Raw genomic sequence first — 13,695 nt, forward strand, 5'->3', positions numbered from 1 at the left:
ATACATTAATCCCCGATATAACGTAGTTGGCACATCAGTGACTTGATTTATCAATACTTTCATTGCACAAATATTATAAATCGCTAAAAATGTGTTCTCCGCCAGTTGGTGGCAGCATGTGTATTGCTCCACGATGTGCCGCGATCCCTGTAAGACAGTTACGTTGACAACAGGCTTCTATTGACAAGATAGGAAATTAAGCACGGGATGACCGTATTCGGAGCTAGCAACGAAAGCTCTTGTGCCAGACTTCTGCTTGAAAGACATTTTGCTGGTAGCCATGGGTTTTAATTATCGCCCTCGCAGATTGTTTACACTGCTCAAAGCACAATGTTGTGGTTTTTTTTGTTGTTTTTTGTTTTGTTTTTTTTTTCATTATTTCCGTTGTAAGCAACGTACATATCGTTGGCACTTTTTTTTAACTTGGGATTTGTGTTGCACATAATCCGACGTTGTTAACCAAACAGTTAAGTTAACAATGGTCCTTAACATCTCGTCCCCATGAGATCACATTCTAAAAGTACATCCAACAACCTATAAGTCAGATTACGACAGTTTATTGTCTTAGAGTGGATGAAGTCGAACCTGTCTGATAAGGATCCCGGCTGCGGAAAAACGTACAAACTGATTGCTTCAGTGGTTTTTCTTCCTTTCTTTTTTTTTGTTTGTTTGTTTGTTTTTTTGTTTGGTTGTCGGACGCAACACAAAAATAATTTAACTATATATGACAGAGATCTGTAAAATAACCGGGTTTTATGTCAGACAATCCAGATATAATTATACTGGGAGCGATCATTCAAGAGTTTATATTTACATAAAGATATCTCCTTACTACTGTTGTTGCATGTAAAGTTTGATAAGGCTTGATGTAAACTCCCTATCTGGAAGAACTTGTTGGGATATGCATGGATTTTCACTGATATTTGGTTCCAGAAAACAACTGCCTTGTCCTTAAGAATTAAAATGATAAAATAAGTTCAGTCCTTAATTTGAGAGCTTAAGCAATCTAAACATGCCCAGTCACTCTCGATCGAAGTTAGACTCCTCTCGAATTCACTCTCTAATGTTGGGGAGACAGTTTCCGGTATGTTCCTCGCCTAGATTAAAAAAGGTGTCTAAAACAGAAATATATTTAGTGCTGTGGAGGTGATTATTTATGCTTATAGTATTAAACAAACATGCTTATTTATCAGTGCAAAACCATATTACAACTTATAATTACAACAAACAAACAGAGCCTTCACACGTGTTTCAACATATTCTGTTTGTTCAGTAACAGGACACGTCCTTCACGTGCAAACGCAGGTCCAAATTTAGCAGGAGGAAACAAATGCGCCCAAAATGACATCGGCGTCATTCACTTAGATAACGTCTCGTGCAAGACGTGACTGCACGTATTTATTTTAGACAGTATGCACGAGACAATAAATTAACTCGTCGTATGGGACATAACACGTCATTCACATAGATATTATCTTCGCCTGTTTATGTGGAAAGATTACAGTTTTAGCCCGTCTAGCCACCACCTGCCAATCATGCATACGATAACAACATGCAAGGTACAACAATGCTGTGCATGCGAATAGGGGACTGGCCACATGACCCAACCAGCTGACGTACCCGTCATTATTGCAGTCACAGTTTGCCTTAACGAAAGGTGCGTCATGGCATTAAGCATTTGGCATTATCCATGAAAATATCGTCTTACGATAGACTGCATAAAGATTGTACTGCATGTAGAGCCCGTGCATGTATAGTAAGTCTATCCATTAAAGAGGCAAGTCCAGATAAAGAGGCAGAACATCTGAGGATTCCACTCTGTTATATATACATACAGTTTCTTCAATTATCTTTTAAATATTAATTATAACCTTTCAAACTTGCAAGTGAGCTTAACTGCATAAGGTTAGAATCTGGGGTTGTAGAGTTGATTTGCTGGATGAGTGTGAGAACACCTGCCTTTATTCTCTGTTCTTTAGTTGGAGAATGTTGTCATTGATTCTTCTTTGAACGTAACGCAGTGCTTACTTTTCCTGTGCCATCTTATAACATGTAACCTTATATTCACTATGCGTGTGTTCTGAAGTTAGAAAAGTAGTATAAAAGCTTAATTTTTTTTCTTTTCTCTCTTATTTTGCCCCCTTTCCTTCTCGTTCAAATATTTTCTTATTTCAGTTCTTATCTCTGTTCTTTTCCTTACGTTTCTGTTTTCTGTTCTGTTCTTTTCTTTTCTCTATTCTACTTTTTTTTTCTTTTTAACTTTTCTGTTCTTGTTTCGTCTGAGTGCCTTATGCTTTAACTTTTCCTATTCGGAGAATCAGATAAGTCCCTGACTATTTATATAAAAGTACATTCTGCGGGTGTTTGAAGTAGGAGACAAATGGAGAATGAGTTCGGGCAATAACGCTAGAGGATCTACGCCACAATCAGATAGTTATTCATGGTAAGCTAATTCCTCTTACACCGGTCAAGATGTACCTGGTTGAATGATTGATGAATGACAGATGTACTTTCGAATTTCAAGAAGCGAATACCTCTGATGAAGTGGATTGTTATGACAAACTATGTTTATGTTTAGAAAAATGGCAAACCAACAGCGATCTTTACGACGTTTTGCTGTGAAAAGAGTTTAGAATGAACATGCTTTGATGTACTTACGAGGAGTTAAAAAAACAACTTTTGAAAAAATGCCTTTCGTAGAATGTGACCGAGTGTTATTCATGGGAGAAGAGATGTCACTATCTGATGACTCACTGTTGAGATAGACTGCGGCTTTCCTCTGTTTAACACCGCCTGTGTTGTATCGTCTACCTTATCGTACATTAGATAACGCCAGGGAGAAAAGCAGGTGTGGTCAAAACGAGAGAGAGAAATTCACTTCAGCAGTAAAAGATAACATGCGTCAGTTTTCACATCTGAAAATATGTTGCCAGGTTTGTAAACAAACTAGTTTCACCCCAGTTTCGAAATTGTTGTTTTGATATGTTACACTACACAATTATATATGCTGCATATCGCATTCTTTCAACGCTTTTTGACACACACTATAGGTGTATGCCGGTAAATGATGTGACGTATATATGACAGGTAGATTGTTAACCACAACTAACAAATCTGCACTAAATACCTCTTACATCCCAAAATCGTTTTCACAATAGAATCGATATCAAGGCGTATTCGTATATAAAACCGGTCATGTTGTTTCACCGATTAATCATTAAAATCGCAAATCACAGCTCCAGAAATCCAGGAAGAGATTCACAAGATCACAAATTTAAAATTTTCCATTCGAGTATTCGAAATGATAAATCTCAGGCAGATAAAGAATTTTATTCTTTGATTCATTGAATATCTAATGCTTCAGTTGACACCTTAATACGCTTCACATGTTTAAATCAGGAGATCCCAGCAACCATGCATCCGATAGACTGTATTCGTGGCGTCGGCCATCTCGTCCCTGCTGCAGCGGAGGTTATCGGTGTTGCAGACTACCCACGAGAGGGCTGTAAAACCTACATTTCCTCTCTATGAGGGAAACAGTATCATTGCTGAAATGTAACGTGCACTTACACGGAAATGAGATTTTAGTGGGCAATACCCAATCATCCGGAGTTGATGTATGCATTTAAAAAGCGCCCTGGGCCTGTATGAATAATACATGTAATTCATTGTTGAGTACATTGTAGAATATGGCGGAGATATATTGTTACTTTGTGATCTCTGGCAAGACGGAGCCTGTTTATACAAACGCGTCTGTCTCCTCTGTAGTCGTTTACATGTTCTCCACGGGAACGTGGTTAAACGCAGCTCGCTCGGAGTTCAGTAACGCCACAGTTATGTGCGTACCGTAGCCTCCCTTACTTACATCACGCAACGTAATGGGGCTCGTTCAAACCGCTAAGGAGGCTGGTATACAGCCCTCGTTAAGTCGGTAATTCGTGGAATCTTTCACATGGCGTTACCACATTCGGACGTGATGAAACATGCATCATTAGCTCTAAGGGATACATCACGATATGCATAGGAAACTTTGACATTTCGTGTTAATACAAGTTAAACGTACATGTATAAACTCTGACATATGATTTAACTATAACCAAATTTTCTCTCTCTCTCTCCTGTTTACATTGACTACGGTACGTATAAAACGCCTTGCTTTAAGCTCTGTGGTGTGTGATTAATGTTTGCAAGCCCTTAGTTCCGATGGTTTACGAGACGTGGAAATTACGCTCAGACATAATTGCCTTTGCAGTACGGTTTATGCTCAAATGATTTTAAAAGTTCACTGCCTGTTTTATTCATAAGTGCCGGTGTTGACAGAAATATTTTCCTGTGGAATATTTTTTGCGTTGCACACGAAGTTAACGCCAAATAAAAATACATTGCGTGAACTTCGTGTGGAAACACGCTTCTCAACGTTTCTCTTTTTGAAGAAATGGAAATTATGTTCTAATGCAAAATTCATATCTGTAATTCAACTCTAGTCCGTATTTTTAATCAAAATGGCACGACGTCTGATAAATCAGAAATTCCCCACCTTATTTTTTTTTCATTTCTGGGAATAATTCTAAGTGTAGTCAATTTTCATTTGACACAAATTGATGTTGCGTTTTACTCTATTTATCGCATTCTCACAGTGCTAGTTAGCAAGTAAAATCATTACTGCCGTGACAGTTTTACAGTTTTTCGTACAAGCTTATCTCTATGGCAAACGGCGTGTTTGTTTACTCTCCTCCATGCTATCTTCCTAGCGGGCACCTGTTGAACTTCGAGGGACTTTTTTCATTGCCGACAAGTTCTGTATGGAGATCCAGTGACAAGTGGGAACCTATGAAACAACGTTCTCGCCACATCCGTGGGCATTCTCGCATGACGTCAAGCAGTGTGTACATATGACATATATACCACATACACACATGATCTAGTACCATATACCGAATACAGAGGGGACTATATTGACATTATATTTTATTACATGTAACTGAAATTGCGCTCGAGTTGGCGCTTGCTGTTCTTTGTCCATACGACATGAGTTGGTCGTTTTTTTCTTCTGTTATTGTATGCTTGAGGTTCTTTATGTTCTGTTTCATATATTTACTTATTCCTATTACCTATTCTTTGTGATAACATTATATTCAGTGTGATCATTTATATGTCACTGCCTTGTACTTATTGTTGTTGTTGTTGTTGGTGGTGGTGGTGGTCATGGTAATGGCGCTGCTGTTGCTGTTTATGTTGTTTCGAGGATAGGGTGTTGGGTTCGGGTGAGAACATTATTCACATAAAACCTTTAAAATTACGTAAATATTATCTATGCGAAAATCGTGGGATGCGTTTAAATGTGTAAACGACGATCTTGAGTGGTGCAGGAGTGGTGAAAAGGAAACTGAAAAACAACCAGCCTCGAAGCAGTCTTAAGAGGGGGTTGAAGAAGTTGGGGAAAGAAAGGAGTTTTCTGATAAATCAAACGACACATTGATGGTTTGGTGTAGCACAAAGAACACGAGTGGGATTTAAAGTTAAGACTACACATTGATCAAGATTGCACCGATGTTTTTTGGTCTTCCAACGAGGTGCATTTCACTTGGTATGGAGTTAGAAAGCGGAAAGACTGAAATAAGAGTTTTAAAACAAGTTCTAAAGATTTAACTGAAAGACGATCTGAGCTTGTGTAAAAAAATCTGCCATCACTAGCAAGACGACTACTTTCAACAGAAAAAACACAGCCCTGTGATACATCGCATTATTTTTTACCAAAACGAAAACCATTTCCTCACTAGATCTAAGTTTGCAATTTAGTAGCGTGTTACCATGTCAATAAACGCGAGGGAAACTGGCGCTAAACAAAATGGCCCATCTTTGATCTCAAAGCTTACAGGCCCCGACTAAAATTGAGCTATTTGATACCTCTAGCTGCACATGAAGGCTAAACTTTTGTATCCTCGAGGCTAGAGAGTATTTTTTTCTATAGCCTCGAAGCGGAGTGTTTTACCACGTCCTTGGTGAACCCTTCAGCGCTGTGGGGGGCCCTCAAGAGAATTTGATTATCTACATGTTGCTTTAATGTCTTAATACGCCGTTCCTGAGGTTATTGATACAAAAGGACATACTCTGTGGACACCTCTCCTATATTTTGTTGGTTTGTTTGTATATCGTGCGGATATTGATTTCTGCAAGAAGACACAACATATGTTCGTCTCACACGATCAAAATAGCTGAAAAGAATAATTCTCGTCGCTATTCAGACACCATACGTGTCTTAAAGGATATTGAATTGAGGTTAGGAAAGTAATTCAATACACGCTAAGTGGCAGTTGGTGCGTTAAAGATTAAATTCTAAAATCTTTGTAAGAAAAGCATACATCTATATAACCTAAAGACCGACAGTAGATCAGCAGGTCACCTTTATCTCTTTCACAAATACTGCACTTTAGTAAAATATTTTTTTCAAACATTTTTATACCCTTTATCTACTAAAACAGCTTGAATTGTTCTTAATGCATGTTTGAGTACTTCAGTGAACACATGCATTCTTTCACGACAAGTGAATGGATATTCCTACAACACAAGGTGCATGTTTAAAAAAAAAACAATCAAGAATGTTCAAATAACGTAACGTATCCCGATATAATACACATTACTGCAACAGACGCAAGCCAGATTGTTATCGACCCTGACACACTTTATTTAATGGCAATGCGTAATAATATGAAGAATGTTTGTACATGAAATCCGGCGTACACAAAACAAACAAGTTCTGTTCAGTAACATGATTAGAAAGCTTAATTTTCATTCTTATTTGCAGCAACGCCTCTCTGTTACTGATACTGTCACACACGTTAAAAAGTCCAGATAAACATATGTTCATGAGTGATATTTAACGTGCTGTACACGGGATTCCTCCCAGCAAGAGCCCAAGAAATGGATCCAAAAATACCCTTACCCACTAAATATCAAAGCCCGCATGTTGCTGGTTGTCGCAACAGACAGTGAGTGAGTGAGATGGGTTGAACCCGTCTTTTAATAGCGTCCCAGTTATAACACGAGGTGTCTGTTTAATGAGGGGGGAAATCCCGAAGTAATGACGGTCTTAGAAGTTTACAACATCGGCGAGACTCACCATCAAACCCTGGCATACTCAGAAACATCATGGGTTCGAACTGGGATTAGACCCCACGACTATAGGTTTCCAGTGTGACAAGGAACTCAGCCATGAACAACACGTTTTCAGAACACACAATTAGTGCTAGTTGATTTAAACTATTGTGTAAGTATTCTTTGAAAATGACCTATTATTCTCCACGACAAGTCGTTTCCAGCTCTCTCTAGAAGTTTTGGACATATTTACGATCCAGGAAAAAGTTTGACTATCGAAACCTGGATTCTAGATCAGATTCATGGATCGAGAACTGAAATTATTATTTCTGACATGATATATGAACCACCCGGTCTAGCCTTAATTCGCTCTCTGGGCAAGCGAACGGACAGTTTTAGCTTGGGGGGGGGGGGCATCTTGGTCCTATTTTAAGTTGTGGGGGTATTTAATTCATTGAATTATAACCTAGCTATAATGTAACTCCTATTTTTCATAACTGAACTTGATCATTGTGTGGGACGCCAGAAAATGAAAGAATGGTCAAAGGGAAGTAACTCGCAGATCAAACTATTCATCGGTAGAGTGTCCGAACCTGTGCATGCCGTGTAAATTTGGTGTGTGTGTCATTAATGGCTTAAATATAGAACAGACATCTTATGTTTGTACTGACATGTATAGTAAAACTGAATGACACATCTAAACATACCTTATACTGGAATGCGTGAAAACTGTTGGGGAGAGGTGGTGATGCCCATGCGATTGTTCCGAGTCTGGTCTAAGGGAGGTAATGCTGCAGTTCAGCGGTAGAGTGAATGAGTCACAGTGGCAGGACCATGGCAGGACAACAGTATACAGTATACAACTGAAGAAGGTAGCTCCGAATGGTACGGTGTTTAGTGAAAATAGCAACTGTTTAACTTCCCGTGCTTTATGTATCGTCTCTGATCCACCAAAGAACACTATATACTGAAGTTCAGTTTGCTGTTAATATGTTTTGAAACTCCCTGAAGATATTAGTTGACTGACAGACTTGCCGCTGACCCCTGCTTCGTCGCATCATATACTGGACAAAATACGTTAGGGATATTGGTATTTTTAGGATTGAATACTTTATCAGTGTTTCAGTTAATAAATATGTCATTGTACATAACTTGAAAGTTTACGTTTAGACCTTAGTATTTTTGGCCAGTATAAAATAATTTCCTGTCTTCTTCATTGTGACCACCTGAACTGAAGCACCTCTCATTCGGTAGCATCCAAGATGTGTATCACAGTGGGTGATTGAGTTTAGTTTTACACTGCACTCGGCATTGTTGCAGCTATATGGTTGCAATCTGTAAATAATCAAGTCCGGACCAAATAATCAAACGCTTTCCACAAGCAAAGCAATGAAAACCATATCAGGATAACAATTTGATTTGTAGATGTTAACATACATATGTTGGACTATCCTTGTAGATGTGGGTTGTATTTGGTCCCTCACAACCTATGCTTCTTGTTTGGGGAAATTACGCTTGTTATATGGGCAGCCATGATTGTATGACTGTCGTGATTGAGTAGCCAGGCTGGCAGACAAACACACCCACCCCATACATGTCTATCAGGAATCTACATGGAAGTGCAGGTTCATGCATTGCAGCAAGCCTAAGGTCATGGGTGACTGCTGAGACATCATTCTGTTGTACTTTCACTGGAATGGTAACATCGCTTTGATTATTCCTGTTAATCTTTTCCCCAGTTAGAAAATATTTTTCAAATTCCATGCGTGGGCCATGCTTGACAACTGACATTGAATGATAAAAAATACAAAGTGTTTCCCCTTCACAGCTGTTTGCACTAAACATAACTGCTGCCTATCTATTGCAAAATGTATGACAGAAACCTGTTTTATACAGTTTTTTTCAAAACCCATTAGAAATGAATAACATGCGGAGTTAACACTTCTCTGAAACCTAAGAATGGACATTCTGGTAAAGAAAATAGAGCACCAATTGCTTCTCTGGTGATTTTATTTTTGAAATGTATCAACATGTAAAGCGCCCGTCCCTGGCTGTCAACATCACAAAGTGGATGGGCCTTTCACATATCATTCCTCAAACGATGATGAAATCAACATCCCATCTGAATAGCTATTAATCAAAGCAAGTTTCACATTATCAAAGCAGCAGCTTCAGACATTACACAAAAAGCCACTGTCTAGTTCCATGGTTCCCCAACCGTGTTCTCATCTGATGACCAGCTTTACCATGTACACAGTTTGGCCAGTGACACACTATCTGGATGTGCCACCAGTAAGTGCAATGGGCCTCCATTCCTAAAGCACTAAGGTGTCGTAAGTCAGTCAGGTAACCTTAGTGCAATGTTAAGGAATGGGACTTATGGTTAACCATAGCACAGGCTGGTTCATGAAAATGGCCTCTGGAAGGAGAAATGCAATACTGACATGTAATTCAACACATTTCTCATGCAAATATACAACGCCAACCCTTCTGTACTTTTATTGAAAAATGATCGACAAATGTGAACACCGATAACAATCTGTAACTGATCAATACATGGAATGCATTACTATACTTGAAAAAAAATCTGATTTACATCTCCATACATTCTCTACAAAACTTATCATGAATATCATGGAATATTTGTGTTCAAAGTAAATTAATTCCAAAGCTGATATGACTGGAATTATCTCCCTTAGTCACATTAAGTAGACTGCAGACATGAGCTGGTCAGTATCACAGCAAGGGTGGACACAGCTTTGAAAAAGAGGGATGAACTTTATTTCCACCTGGTTTCACGAGAGCTTCAATAGGCAAATAATGAACTTTCACCCCTTCACACCATTCTGGATTTGCCTATGCACCAAGTGGGATACATATTATTTAACACTTATTAAAGGACGTACCTATTTTGTATTTGTGACCAAAAACTTCATTGTACACTTGCAGGTCTTGGTCTGTGGATTCAGTGTTACTGTTTAACATAATTTTTGAAACAGACATTTTATTTTTGTCATATATCGCATATATGATTGTCAAAGAGATAGAAACATTCAATATAGGGCATATTTTCTCATATCATATTACAAGGTATCTTCATATATATATATATACATATAAATACATACACATATAGATATTCTACACTACTTTTGATAGTGATAAATATACACAAAACTGTCGCATATTTGAAATGAATAACATTTTATCCCTATCAATAGTGAGTAGAATACTTCTTTGTGACAACACCGTCCATGAATAACTATGTACAATATTTATATGATAAATATTACTTCACTTTCAGACTCAATTTACAAAGCCCCTCTTATCAGGAAATTTGGACAGAAATTGGTTACCCTGGTGACACTAGCCTTATCCTATCATCCCTCAATACTAACAATAATAATAAGCGGCTTTATACCAAGCAGTACTCCACACCATAAAAGGGCATGCTCAAAGTGTGTACAAACAGCACAACATCTTTACCCCTGATAACTTCAGCTGCCTCTTAGGCACTAGGAGCTTATAGTCACATGACTTATCCCACTTATTACTATTTGTTTGTTAAACACCACTCAGCATAACAGCAATCTGCAAATGACCTGTCTGAACCAGACCATCCAGTGACTGACATCATGATCATCAATCTAGTTGCTAATATTCAATGACATGCATTAAGAAAGTAAAGAAATCTTGATCGTGTGACCCCATAAGTCGCCTCGTACAACAAGCATGAGATGCTGAACACCAGTTCTATCCTGCATTTTCACTCGTCTCTTATTACTAACCATCTATCATATCTAGTATAGTGTAAGCACATGCAGGATGGCTGGCAGATGGGTTATGTACAGTTATATATCAGCTAACAGTGGATTATCTATATATCACAGTGAAATTCATATATACAGAATTCAGACTCCCAAAGTAGGACTAGTTTGCAGTCGGGACAGGTTGTCGAATGGCTAGTAAGGTGGACTGTCACTGCCTTTTTTTTTCAAAACAAATATCTGAATTTCAACTTAAAATATTTTAACTTCCTGAAACTGTAATGTTAATTTAAACTTTTTAAATAAAAAATGAATTAAAAGAAAAAAGACATTTTAAGATTTACAACTGGTGTTAAGTACAACACTTTGCATATTTGATAGCGATAGCAAGTTAGACTGGTTATTGTAAACATTTTACATATTTTGGGTCTTCAAAGTAAGAAGTTTAGAGATTTTCCCTTATCCGAGCACTAGCTATGTTTACATGTAAATCTTTTGTAATTGGCAGATTTGAAAATACAGTTCTACATTTTTCACATTTACTTAGTGAAATTTATAAGTATATTTTTTTAAATAAGGTTTAAGTCGTGGTGGCAAAACGTTACCTTGTCCTTGTATACATCATCATATAATTCATTATATGGATAAGAGACCTGACTAAGAGTCTAAAAAACATTAGCATGTTCACAGCCATGCATTTCAACATATGTATTGCCTTCCACAGACAGAACTTGCTACACCTGACCCAGGATTCAAACAAAGTCTGTCATTACAATGACAGTTACTGGGTCATCTCTTCCAACTACTTTGGGACCAGTTATGTATTTACAGGGAGGTTGTGTATGAAATTTTTTTCGGCATCCATTCACTACATTTGTGCATAGTGGACACACATTTACACGTTGAATACAATCCTACAAATATTTGGTGCTGCTGTATTTTGTATTTCCAGTGAAGGTAAATAAAACTGTATCAGCACAATGGGGGGATCTTCATAAATGACAAGCAGGGGAGCTCTATTCTTTTTAATGCAGTAGTACATCGAAAACCTCTGACAAATCCATCCCTCTAATCAATGACTGGTCCCTATGCATGGTGGCAAAGGGTAGAAAGTAGAGGTTATTACAGACCTGTTCAACTTACCCAAATCTACACATCATGCCCCTGTCAATGGGGATAACATGGGGCAGCATCAGCTGGTTGGTGCATTTATGTTCAGAAAATCTGTGTCACTACAGATGATACCAGTTTCAAAACCATCGTAAATAATTGTACAACAACTTTACCAGTTTCTCCCCAAATAGACTAAAATGTGTTACAACTGGAGAGACGCCATCCCTATTTTGGGCCTCAGTGTAATACTGGACGTCAAAAAGTGTAATATAGACCCCCAAAGTGTAATACTGGACGTCAAAAAGTGTAATATAGACCCCCGAAGTCTAATACTTGTCTTCCAGTCGCTTTGATATAGTGCTCGTTTTCACAAAAGGAATATCTAGACAGAAATGCACGTCGCCAATCATTATGAAACTCCATGCATCAAAAATTATTGTTGAGGTGACACCAAAAAACGTTACCTCCTTACAGATTAATTGGAATGAGCACAACTCCAAGAATAAGTGATTTCTATCGGAGTAAGGTAATTTCTTGACCCTTAAATTAGTGTGTGATAAAACACTTTCTCGTGAAATTTTGTCTACTTTATTCATTTTCCTAAACCCACTTGAAAATCTTAAATTTCAAATATTAAGTGTAATGGCGTAATTAATTGATCAAAATCTTAATAATTAGGCCAAGAACATAAGGGTTGGTATCTCTGCAACTGCACACTCCATACATATATGACCGAAATCACAAAAGAATAAAATATACATGTATCAAGAAAACAATTAGTCTGTGTTTTTCAAGAGGTGATTCAAAGGACGGAGTTGATGGGAAATATTAAGTAAACTGGAATCTGTCAAAAAGTATAAGCAGTTAAGTGGACTATAAATCGTTGTGTTTACAACAGAACTATAACGAGTAAGGAGTGACATGGTTATTTTAAGAAACAATTCATCAGAAATTGCTGACAAAAACAGTTTACCAAGGAAAGATATATTACATGTTGCATCTCCTTGTCTAGAAATAACCTCATACCCTGTTTATGACAATCCTGCAAAGAAAAATATGGATGTCCATTTCTCAGGAGGAAAATTATAGAAAGATCTACCCACAACATCTTATATGCAGAAGTTTGAGATTGCATAAATACTCCAATAAATCTATATGATAATTATAACAGGACTTATTACTAATCACTGTAGTATGAAACTAGTTCATTTGCTGATAAAAATATTGCCAAATATCTGTTTCTCACCAATTTTAAGGCTGACCAGAAAAGGTCTCATAATGCCTATCACCAGATTGTCTGGTCCAGTCTCAATTATTTACAGATCACTACCATATTTATGGAATACTGTTGAGGGCAGCATTAAACAGCAGGATAACTAAAACAATTTATAAATGTTTCCCTCAGGAGAAGATACCATGCTATGATTATATTAGAAACCCCAGCCCTGATTCTCAAAATGTTTGTAGCCCTAAAACATTTCATCCTAACCAATGTGTTAAGAATGGGCATAAGAAGTTGGTAGGGCAACAAAGGTTTTGAGAATAGCTAGCCAGATGAAAGGTACATGTCCAACAAAATGTCATATCTTAGGTCTCTAGTCCTATCCGAAGAAATGATAATTAATTCACCTAGCTGAATCATATTTTCATTATATGAACATGAATTCTTTTTTGTCTCAAGCATTCAGAAAGCTAACTTCCATTCCCACACATCATGATT

This window comes from Haliotis asinina, chromosome 3 (genome assembly GCF_037392515.1).
Source record: "Haliotis asinina isolate JCU_RB_2024 chromosome 3, JCU_Hal_asi_v2, whole genome shotgun sequence".
Taxonomy (NCBI): domain Eukaryota; kingdom Metazoa; phylum Mollusca; class Gastropoda; order Lepetellida; family Haliotidae; genus Haliotis; species Haliotis asinina.